Here is a 12745-nt window from a genome sequence, read left to right on the forward strand (position 1 = left end):
TTCCCCCCCCTCTGTCCCCCCCTCCCCCCCCCCCCCTCTGTCCCCCCCTCCCCCCCCCCCCCCCCCTCTGTCCCCCCCTCCCCCTCCGTTCCCCACCCTCCATTTTTTTTCTCAAACAAAATTGAAGCAGATTCCAAAACTGCCGCCCATTGTTTAGGACTGAAAACCGCACTACCGCGACTGTGCCGGTCTGAACAAGTCTATAACCGTCGTGGTCGGAGTCAGCACTGACTGAGCCTCGGGAGAGGTGTACCCGTAGCCGGTAAATACCGGAACTGCGCTCACATCCGCACCCCTCCCCCTCCAATGCACAAAGCAGAGAAGATTGTCCTCTCTCGGAAGCCGTAGACCTATGAGGTCATCTACGCTACATGTGGACGTACGTGATGGAAGAACGTGCCCACACCCTCCAGCCCCGCCCACTTCAGCCGGGTCCTGTACGTGACACTTCCGTGCGTCTGACGTCACCAAACGGTGCTAAGAACTCAGCTGACGCAGATCGTCTCCGTCCATCGGGGACCCCGAAACCTCCGACACCTCCGACACCCGCCGGTAACTGACGTCATCAGCGCCCCCCGCAGTACATTATACTTATAACTATTACTTCTCCTATAGGTCCTTATATACTGTACTGCCCCTCCCCCTGTACATTCTATATACTATACTGCCCCTCCCCTGTACATTCTATATACTATACTGCCCCTCCCCTGTACATTCTATATACTATACTGCCCCTCCCCCTGTACATTCTATATACTATACTGCCCCTCCCCCTGTACATTCTATATACTATACTGCTCCCCCTGTACATTCTATATACTATACTGCCCCTCCCCCTGTACATTCTATATACTATACTGCCCCTCCCCCTGTACATTCTATATACTGTACTGCTCCTCCTGTACATTCTATATACTATACTGCTCCTCCCCCTGTACATTCTATATACTATACTGCTCCTCCTCCTGTACATTCTATATACTATACTGCTCCTCCTCCTGTACATTCTATATACTATACTGCTCCCCCTGTACATTCTATATACTATACTGCCCCTCCCCTGTACATTCTATATACTATACTGCCCCTCCCCTGTACATTCTATATACTATACTGCCCCTCCCCTGTACATTCTATATACTATACTGCCCCTCCCCCTGTACATTCTATATACTATACTGCCCCTCCCCCTGTACATTCTATATACTATACTGCCCCTCCTGTACATTCTATATACTATACTGCCCCTCCCCCTGTATATTCTATATACTATACTACTCCTCCCCCTGTACATTCTATATACTATACTGCTCCCCCTGTACATTCTATATACTATACTGCCCCTCCCCCTGTACATTCTATATACTATACTGCCCCTCCCCCTGTACATTCTATATACTATACTGCCCCTCCTGTACATTCTATATACTATACTACTCCTCCCCCTGTACATTCTATATACTATACTGCTCCTCCTGTACATTCTATATACTATACTGCTCCTCCTCCTGTACATTCTATATACTATACTGCTCCTCCTCCTGTACATTCTATATACTATACTGCTCCTCCTCCTGTACATTCTATATACTATACTGCTCCTCCTCCTGTACATTCTATATACTATACTGCCCCTCCTGTACATTCTATATACTATACTGCTCCTCCTCCTGTACATTCTATATACTATACTGCTCCTCCCCTGTACATTCTATATACTATACTGCCCCTCCCCCTGTACATTCTATATACTATACTGCCCCTCCCCCTGTACATTCTATATACTATACTGCCCCTCCTGTACATTCTATATACTATACTGCCCCTCCCCCTGTACATTCTATATACTATACTGCCCCTCCCCCTGTACATTCTATATACTATACTGCTCCTCCTCCTGTACATTCTATATACTATACTGCTCCTCCTGTACATTCTATATACTATACTGCTCCTCCTCCTGTACATTCTATATACTATACTGCTCCTCCTGTACATTCTATATACTATACTGCTCCTCCTGTACATTCTATATACTATACTGCCCCTCCCCCTGTACATTCTATATACTATACTGCCCCTCCCCTGTACATTCTATATACTATACTGCTCCTCCCCCTGTACATTCTATATACTATACTGCCCCTCCTCCTGTACATTCTATATACTATACTGCCCCTCCCCCTGTACATTCTATATACTATACTGCCCCTCCCCTGTACATTCTATATACTATACTGCCCCTCCCCCTGTACATTCTATATACTATACTGCCCCTCCTGTACATTCTATATACTATACTGCTCCTCCCCCTGTACATTCTATATACTATACTGCCCCTCCCCCTGTACATTCTATATACTATACTGCCCCTCCTCCTGTACATTCTATATACTATACTGCCCCTCCTCCTGTACATTCTATATACTATACTGCTCCTCCTACTGTACATTCTATATACTATACTGCTCCTCCTCCTGTACATTCTATATACTATACTGCCCCTCCTGTACATTCTATATACTATACTGCTCCTCCCCCTGTACATTCTATATACTATACTGCCCCTCCCCCTGTACATTCTATATACTATACTGCCCCTCCCCCTGTACATTCTATATACTATACTGCCCCTCCCCTGTACATTCTATATACTATACTGCCCCTCCCCCTGTACATTCTATATACTATACTGCCCCTCCTCCTGTACATTCTATATACTATACTGCCCCTCCCCTGTACATTCTATATACTATACTGCCCCTCCCCCTGTACATTCTATATACTATACTGCCCCTCCTCCTGTACATTCTATATACTATACTGCTCCTCCCCCTGTACATTATATATACTATACTGCTCCTCCTCCTGTACATTCTATATACTATACTGCCCCTCCTCCTGTACATTCTATATACTATACTGCCCCTCCTCCTGTACATTCTATATACTGTACTGCTCCTCCCCCTGTACATTCTATATACTATACTGCCCCTCCTCCTGTACATTATATATACTATACTGCTCCTCCTGTACATTCTATATACTATACTGCTCCTCCCCCTGTACATTCTATATACTATACTGCTCCTCCCCCTGTACATTCTATATACTATACTGCCCCTCCTCCTGTACATTCTATATACTATACTGCTCCTCCTCCTGTACATTCTATATACTGTACTGCCCCTCCTGTACATTCTATATACTATACTACCCCTCCCCCTGTACATTCTATATACTATACTGCCCCTCCTCCTGTACATTCTATATACTATACTGCCCCTCCCCCTGTACATTCTATATACTATACTGCCCCTCCCCCTGTACATTCTATATACTATACTGCTCCTCCCCCTGTACATTCTATATACTATACTGCCCCTCCTCCTGTACATTCTATATACTATACTGCCCCTCCCCCTGTACATTCTATATACTATACTGCCCCTCCTCCTGTACATTCTATATACTATACTGCTCCTCCTCCTGTACATTCTATATACTATACTGCCCCTCCCCCTGTACATTCTATATACTATACTGCTCCTCCTCCTGTACATTCTATATACTATACTGCCCCTCCCCCTGTACATTCTATATACTATACTGCTCCTCCTCCTGTACATTCTATATACTATACTGCTCCTCCTCCTGTACATTCTATATACTATACTGCTCCTCCCCCTGTACATTCTATATACTATACTGCCCCTCCCCCTGTACATTCTATATACTATACTGCCCCTCCTGTACATTCTATATACTATACTGCCCCTCCTCCTGTACATTCTATATACTATACTGCTCCCCCTGTACATTCTATATACTATACTGCCCCTCCCCCTGTTTCTATATACTATACTGCCCCTCCCCTGTACATTCTATATACTATACTGCTCCTCCCCCTGTACATTCTATATACTATACTGCCCCTCCCCCTGTACATTCTATATACTATACTGCCCCTCCTGTACATTCTATATACTATACTGCTCCTCCCCCTGTACATTCTATATACTATACTGCCCCTCCCCCTGTACATTCTATATACTATACTGCCCCTCCCCCTGTACATTCTATATACTATACTGCCCCTCCCCTGTACATTCTATATACTATACTGCCCCTCCCCCTGTACATTCTATATACTATACTGCCCCTCCTGTACATTCTATATACTATACTGCTCCTCCCCCTGTACATTCTATATACTATACTGCCCCTCCTCCTGTACATTCTATATACTATACTGCCCCTCCCCCTGTACATTCTATATACTATACTGCCCCTCCTCCTGTACATTCTATATACTATACTGCCCCTCCTCCTGTACATTCTATATACTATACTGCTCCTCCCCCTGTACATTCTATATACTATACTGCTCCTCCCCCTGTACATTCTATATACTATACTGCTCCTCCTCCTGTACATTCTATATACTATACTGCTCCTCCTCCTGTACATTATATATACTATACTGCCCCTCCTGTACATTCTATATACTATACTGCTCCTCCTCCTGTACATTCTATATACTATACTGCTCCTCCCCTGTACATTCTATATACTATACTGCCCCTCCCCCTGTACATTCTATATACTATACTGCCCCTCCCCCTGTACATTCTATATACTATACTGCCCCTCCTGTACATTCTATATACTATACTGCCCCTCCCCCTGTACATTCTATATACTATACTGCCCCTCCCCCTGTACATTCTATATACTATACTGCTCCTCCTCCTGTACATTCTATATACTATACTGCTCCTCCTGTACATTCTATATACTATACTGCTCCTCCTCCTGTACATTCTATATACTATACTGCTCCTCCTGTACATTCTATATACTATACTGCTCCTCCTGTACATTCTATATACTATACTGCCCCTCCCCCTGTACATTCTATATACTATACTGCCCCTCCCCTGTACATTCTATATACTATACTGCTCCTCCCCCTGTACATTCTATATACTATACTGCCCCTCCTCCTGTACATTCTATATACTATACTGCCCCTCCCCCTGTACATTCTATATACTATACTGCCCCTCCCCTGTACATTCTATATACTATACTGCCCCTCCCCCTGTACATTCTATATACTATACTGCCCCTCCTGTACATTCTATATACTATACTGCTCCTCCCCCTGTACATTCTATATACTATACTGCCCCTCCCCCTGTACATTCTATATACTATACTGCTCCTCCTCCTGTACATTCTATATACTATACTGCCCCTCCTCCTGTACATTCTATATACTATACTGCCCCTCCTCCTGTACATTCTATATACTATACTGCTCCTCCTCCTGTACATTCTATATACTATACTGCTCCTCCTCCTGTACATTCTATATACTATACTGCCCCTCCTGTACATTCTATATACTATACTGCTCCTCCCCCTGTACATTCTATATACTATACTGCCCCTCCCCCTGTACATTCTATATACTATACTGCCCCTCCCCCTGTACATTCTATATACTATACTGCCCCTCCCCTGTACATTCTATATACTATACTGCCCCTCCCCCTGTACATTCTATATACTATACTGCCCCTCCTCCTGTACATTCTATATACTATACTGCCCCTCCCCCTGTACATTCTATATACTATACTGCCCCTCCCCCTGTACATTCTATATACTATACTGCCCCTCCTCCTGTACATTCTATATACTATACTGCTCCTCCCCCTGTACATTATATATACTATACTGCTCCTCCTCCTGTACATTCTATATACTATACTGCCCCTCCTCCTGTACATTCTATATACTATACTGCCCCTCCTCCTGTACATTCTATATACTGTACTGCTCCTCCCCCTGTACATTCTATATACTATACTGCCCCTCCTCCTGTACATTATATATACTATACTGCTCCTCCTCCTGTACATTCTATATACTATACTGCCCCTCCTCCTGTACATTCTATATACTATACTGCTCCTCCCCCTGTACATTCTATATACTATACTGCCCCTCCTCCTGTACATTATATATACTATACTGCTCCTCCTGTACATTCTATATACTATACTGCTCCTCCCCCTGTACATTCTATATACTATACTGCTCCTCCCCCTGTACATTCTATATACTATACTGCCCCTCCTCCTGTACATTCTATATACTATACTGCTCCTCCTCCTGTACATTCTATATACTGTACTGCCCCTCCTGTACATTCTATATACTATACTACCCCTCCCCCTGTACATTCTATATACTATACTGCCCCTCCTCCTGTACATTCTATATACTATACTGCCCCTCCCCCTGTACATTCTATATACTATACTGCCCCTCCCCCTGTACATTCTATATACTATACTGCTCCTCCCCCTGTACATTCTATATACTATACTGCCCCTCCTCCTGTACATTCTATATACTATACTGCCCCTCCCCCTGTACATTCTATATACTATACTGCCCCTCCTCCTGTACATTCTATATACTATACTGCTCCTCCTCCTGTACATTCTATATACTATACTGCCCCTCCCCCTGTACATTCTATATACTATACTGCTCCTCCTCCTGTACATTCTATATACTATACTGCTCCTCCTCCTGTACATTCTATATACTATACTGCTCCTCCCCCTGTACATTCTATATACTATACTGCCCCTCCCCCTGTACATTCTATATACTATACTGCCCCTCCTGTACATTCTATATACTATACTGCCCCTCCTCCTGTACATTCTATATACTATACTGCTCCCCCTGTACATTCTATATACTATACTGCCCCTCCCCCTGTTTCTATATACTATACTGCCCCTCCCCTGTACATTCTATATACTATACTGCTCCTCCCCCTGTACATTCTATATACTATACTGCCCCTCCCCCTGTACATTCTATATACTATACTGCCCCTCCTGTACATTCTATATACTATACTGCTCCTCCCCCTGTACATTCTATATACTATACTGCCCCTCCCCCTGTACATTCTATATACTATACTGCCCCTCCCCCTGTACATTCTATATACTATACTGCCCCTCCCCTGTACATTCTATATACTATACTGCCCCTCCCCCTGTACATTCTATATACTATACTGCCCCTCCTGTACATTCTATATACTATACTGCTCCTCCCCCTGTACATTCTATATACTATACTGCCCCTCCTCCTGTACATTCTATATACTATACTGCCCCTCCCCCTGTACATTCTATATACTATACTGCCCCTCCTCCTGTACATTCTATATACTATACTGCCCCTCCTCCTGTACATTCTATATACTATACTGCTCCTCCCCCTGTACATTCTATATACTATACTGCTCCTCCCCCTGTACATTCTATATACTATACTGCTCCTCCTCCTGTACATTCTATATACTATACTGCTCCTCCCCTGTACATTCTATATACTATACTACTCCTCCCCCTGTACATTCTATATACTATACTGCTCCTCCCCCTGTACATTCTATATACTATACTGCTCCTCCTCCTGTACATTCTATATACTATACTGCCCCTCCTGTACATTCTATATACTATACTGCCCCTCCCCCTGTACATTCTATATACTATACTGCCCCTCCTCCTGTACATTCTATATACTATACTGCCCCTCCTCCTGTACATTCTATATACTATACTGCCCCTCCTCCTGTACATTCTATATACTATACTGCTCCTCCCCTGTACATTCTATATACTATACTGCCCCTCCTCCTGTACATTCTATATACTATACTGCCCCTCCCCCTGTACATTCTATATACTATACTGCCCCTCCTCCTGTACATTCTATATACTATACTGCCCCTCCCCCTGTACATTCTATATACTATACTGCTCCTCCCCCTGTACATTCTATATACTATACTGCCCCTCCCCTGTACATTCTATATACTATACTGCCCCTCCCCTGTACATTCTATATACTATACTGCCCCTCCCCCTGTACATTCTATATACTATACTGCCCCTCCTGTACATTCTATATACTATACTGCCCCTCCTCCTGTACATTCTATATACTATACTGCCCCTCCTGTACATTCTATATACTATACTGCCCCTCCCCTGTACATTCTATATACTATACTGCCCCTCCCCCTGTACATTCTATATACTATACTGCCCCTCCTCCTGTACATTCTATATACTATACTGCCCCTCCCCCTGTACATTCTATATACTATACTGCCCCTCCCCCTGTACATTCTATATACTATACTGCCCCTCCCCCTGTACATTCTATATACTATACTGCCCCTCCCCTGTACATTCTATATACTATACTGCCCCTCCTCCTGTACATTCTATATACTATACTGCCCCTCCCCCTGTACATTCTATATACTATACTGCCCCTCCTCCTGTACATTCTATATACTATACTGCTCCTCCTGTACATTCTATATACTATACTGCTCCTCCTCCTGTACATTCTATATACTATACTGCTCCTCCCCCTGTACATTCTATATACTATACTGCTCCTCCTCCTGTACATTCTATATACTATACTGCTCCTCCCCCTGTACATTCTATATACTATACTGCCCCTCCCCTGTTCATTCTATATACTATACTGCCCCTCCTGTACATTCTATATACTGTACTGCTCCTCCCCTGTACATTCTATATACTATACTGCCCCTCCCCTGTACATTCTATATACTATACTGCCCCTCCCCCTGTACATTCTATATACTATACTGCCCCTCCTCCTGTACATTCTATATACTATACTGCCCCTCCCCCTGTACATTCTATATACTATACTGCTCCTCCCCTGTACATTCTATATACTATACTGCTCCTCCTGTACATTCTATATACTATACTGCCCCTCCCCCTGTACATTCTATATACTATACTGCCCCCCCCCTGTACATTCTATATACTATACTGCCCCTCCTGTACATTCTATATACTGTACTGCTCCTCCTCCTGTACATTATATATACTGTACTGCTCCTCCTCCTGTACATTCTATATACTGTACTGCCCCTCCCCTGTACATTCTATATACTATACTGCCCCTCCCCCTGTACATTCTATATACTATACTGCCCCTCCCCTGTACATTCTATATACTATACTGCCCCTCCTCCTGTACATTCTATATACTATACTGCCCCTCCTGTACATTCTATATACTATACTGCCCCTCCCCTGTACATTCTATATACTATACTGCTCCTCCTGTACATTCTATATACTATACTGCCCCTCCCCCTGTACATTCTATATACTATACTGCCCCTCCCCCTGTACATTCTATATACTATACTGCCCCTCCTGTACATTCTATATACTGTACTGCTCCTCCTCCTGTACATTATATATACTGTACTGCTCCTCCTCCTGTACATTCTATATACTGTACTGCCCCTCCCCCTGTACATTCTATATACTATACTGCCCCTCCCCCTGTACATTCTATATACTATACTGCCCCTCCCCCTGTACATTCTATATACTATACTGCTCCTCCTCCTGTACATTCTATATACTATACTGCTCCTCCTCCTGTACATTCTATATACTATACTGCCCCTCCTCCTGTACATTCTATATACTATACTGCCCCTCCTGTACATTCTATATACTATACTGCTCCCCCTGTACATTCTATATACTATACTGCCCCTCCTGTACATTCTATATACTATACTGCCCCTCCCCCTGTACATTCTATATACTATACTGCCCCTCCCCCTGTACATTCTATATACTATACTGCCCCTCCCCCTGTACATTCCATATACTGTACTGCCCCTCCCCTGTACATTCTATATACTGTACTGCCCCTCCCCCTGTACATTCTATATACTGTACTGCTCCTCCTGTACATTCTATATACTATACTGCCCCTCCTGTACATTCTATATACTGTACTGCCCCTCCTGTACATTCTATATACTGTACTGCTCCTCCTGTACATTCTATATACTATACTGCCCCTCCTGTACATTCTATATACTATACTGCTCCTCCTGTACATTCTATATACTATACTGCCCCTCCCCCTGTACATTCTATATACTATACTGCCCCTCCCTCTGTACATTCTATATACTATACTGCCCCTCCCCCTGTACATTCTATATACTATACTGCCCCTCCCCCTGTACATTCTATATACTATACTGCCCCTCCCCCTGTACATTATATATACTATACTGCCCCTCCTCCTGTACATTCTATATACTATACTGCCCCTCCTGTACATTCTATATACTATACTGCCCCTCCTGTACATTCTATATACTATACTGCCCCTCCCCCTGTACATTATATATACTATACTGCCCCTCCTCCTGTACATTCTATATACTATACTGCCCCTCCTCCTGTACATTCTATATACTATACTGCTCCTCCTCCTGTACATTCTATATACTGTACTGCTCCTCCCCCTGTACATTCTATATACTGTACTGCTCCTCCTCCTGTACATTCTATATACTATACTGCTCCTCCTCCTGTACATTCTATATACTATACTGCTCCTCCCCTGTACATTCTATATACTATACTGCTCCTCCTGTACATTCTATATACTATACTGCTCCTCCCCCTGTACATTATATATACTATACTGCCCCTCCCCTGTACATTCTATATACTGTACTGCCCCTCCTCCTGTACATTCTATATACTATACTGCTCCTCCTGTACATTCTATATACTATACTGCCCCTCCTGTACATTCTATATACTATACTGCCCCTCCCCTGTACATTCTATATACTATACTGCCCCTCCCCCTGTACATTCTATATACTATACTGCCCCTCCCCCTGTACATTCTATATACTATACTGCCCCACACACACTGTGATGCCCCCCTCATAGATTGTACCCCTTTAGATGGCCCCAACATTGATGCCCGTCTAATAATTATGCACCCTTTGGTGGTCCTCCTCACAGTGCTATGCCCAGCTCCCCATCTAGTTATGCCCCTTAGATGGTCCCCCACCCACAGTTATGCCCCCACAGTGCTGCCCTCTCCAGTGCCTCCACACATAGTGATACCCCTTTAGGTGGCCCCCCCAAACACAGTGATGCCCCCCTCATAAATTAGAATCCCTTAAATGGCCCCCAAACAAAGTTATGCCCCTTTTAGTGTTTTAGTGCCCCATCCATAATACACGGGCGGCCTTCTGCGGGCGTTCCGCATAACGGATGCGGACCCATTCACTTCAATGGGTTCGCTAATCCAGAGATGTGGAACGGTGTGGAATGGAAGCACGGGACGGAGGCTCTACGGAGTGCTTCCTGGGGTTTCGTCCAGTTCTTCCGATCTGCAAAAAGATAGGAAATGTTCTAACTTTTTGCTTAATGGTCGGAATGCGGACCCATTAAAGTGAATTGGTCCGCGATCCGCTGCGGCTGTCGGTATTTGTGCATTGCGGGCCACAGCACGGCCATGGGGCGCACAAGTTTGTGTGCAGGAGGCCTTAGATGTCCTCCTTCAAAGGATTATGCCCCCCAGGGTTCTGTAGCTCTGCCCTCACAGTAGTAGTATCACCTACCATATGCCATATGTTCCCCTGACCAACAGAGCCGCTCCACTCTGTGCTCTGCTGTTTGTGGCGGAGCGCAGCAGGCATGATGATGTCATTACCTGGCGCCTGCATGCACTGGACTACGAGCCGCACGGCCTCACCATTCTATTCAGCTGGATCTGTGTCCTCAGGACATGCAGGCAGTGGCGTGCCTAGGTTGTTTGGCACCCGGTGCGGGTCCTTTCTCTGGCACCCCATCCACCCCCCACCCCCATACTTAAAAAATGTTTATCCCCTCACAGTAGTATTGCCCTCATTGTACAACCTTCACAGTAGTTTTGTACAGATGTGTGCCCTCTGACAGTAGTTATGCCCACATTCTGCCGCCTTAAAGTACTTATCCCTTCATTGTGCCCTCTCACAGTAGTTATGCTCCCTTCATAATAATAATACCCGTTGTACCCCCTTCATAGTAGTAATGCCCTCTGTGCACTGTGCCCCCTCATAGTAGAAATGCCCATTGTGCTCCCTCTGTGTTAAAAAGAAACAAAAAAAAAAACACAGTAACTACTCCCCTTGTCCCGTTCCTGAAGCTCACAGTCCTCTCTCCCCTGCAGCACTGTGCGATCTGTGCCTGCAGGCTGAATGGTGGAGCCGGGGGAAGTCTTCCTGCTTCACCATTCTGTGCACCGCCGGCCTGAAGGAGGGAAGGAGCGCGGGGAGCGGAGCGGTGAGGGACAGGAGCGCGGAGAGCTGAGCGGTGAGGGACAGGAGCGCGGAGAGCTGAGCGGTGAGGGACAGGAGCGCGGAGAGCTGAGCGGTGAGGAGCAGGAGCGCGGAGAGCTGAGCGGTGAGGGGCAGGAGCGCGGAGAGCTGAGCGGTGAGGGACAGGAGCGCGGGGAGCTGAGCGGTGAGGGACAGGAGCGCGGGGAGCTAAACGGTGAGGGACAGGAGCGCGGGGAGCTGAGCGGTGAGGGACAGGAGCGCGGTGAGGGACAGGAGCGCGGGGAGCTGAGCGGTGAGGGACAGGAGCGGGGGGAGCTGAGGGACAGGAGCGCTGGGAGCTGAGCGGTGAGGGACAGGAGCGCGGGGAGCTGAGCGGTGAGGGACAGGAGCGCGGGGAGCTGAGCGGTGAGGGACAGGAGCGCGGGGAGCTGAGCGGTGAGGGACAGGACCCGACTCCCTGCGCTCCAGCAATCAGCGCTTCCATCT

The 12745-nt window shown here is 45.5% G+C and overlaps 1 protein-coding gene across 3 annotated transcripts in view; it reads left to right on the forward strand.

The window, feature by feature from the left end:
* The first annotated feature begins 332 nt into the window (after window positions 1-332).
* Window positions 333-12745, forward strand: part of NRBP1 (nuclear receptor binding protein 1) — a 41239-nt gene continuing 28826 nt past the window's right edge. Inside the window, exon 1 of one of the 3 annotated variants that reach the window (XM_040426868.1) lies at window positions 333-587. The gene's annotated coding sequence lies outside the window, so the exon portion shown is untranslated. The remainder of the gene's footprint in view (window positions 588-12745) is intronic. The other 2 variants (XM_040426867.1, XM_040426866.1) reach the window with 2 other exon arrangements.

The sequence above is a fragment of the Bufo bufo genome, chromosome 4, assembly GCF_905171765.1.
Source record: "Bufo bufo chromosome 4, aBufBuf1.1, whole genome shotgun sequence".
Taxonomy (NCBI): domain Eukaryota; kingdom Metazoa; phylum Chordata; class Amphibia; order Anura; family Bufonidae; genus Bufo; species Bufo bufo.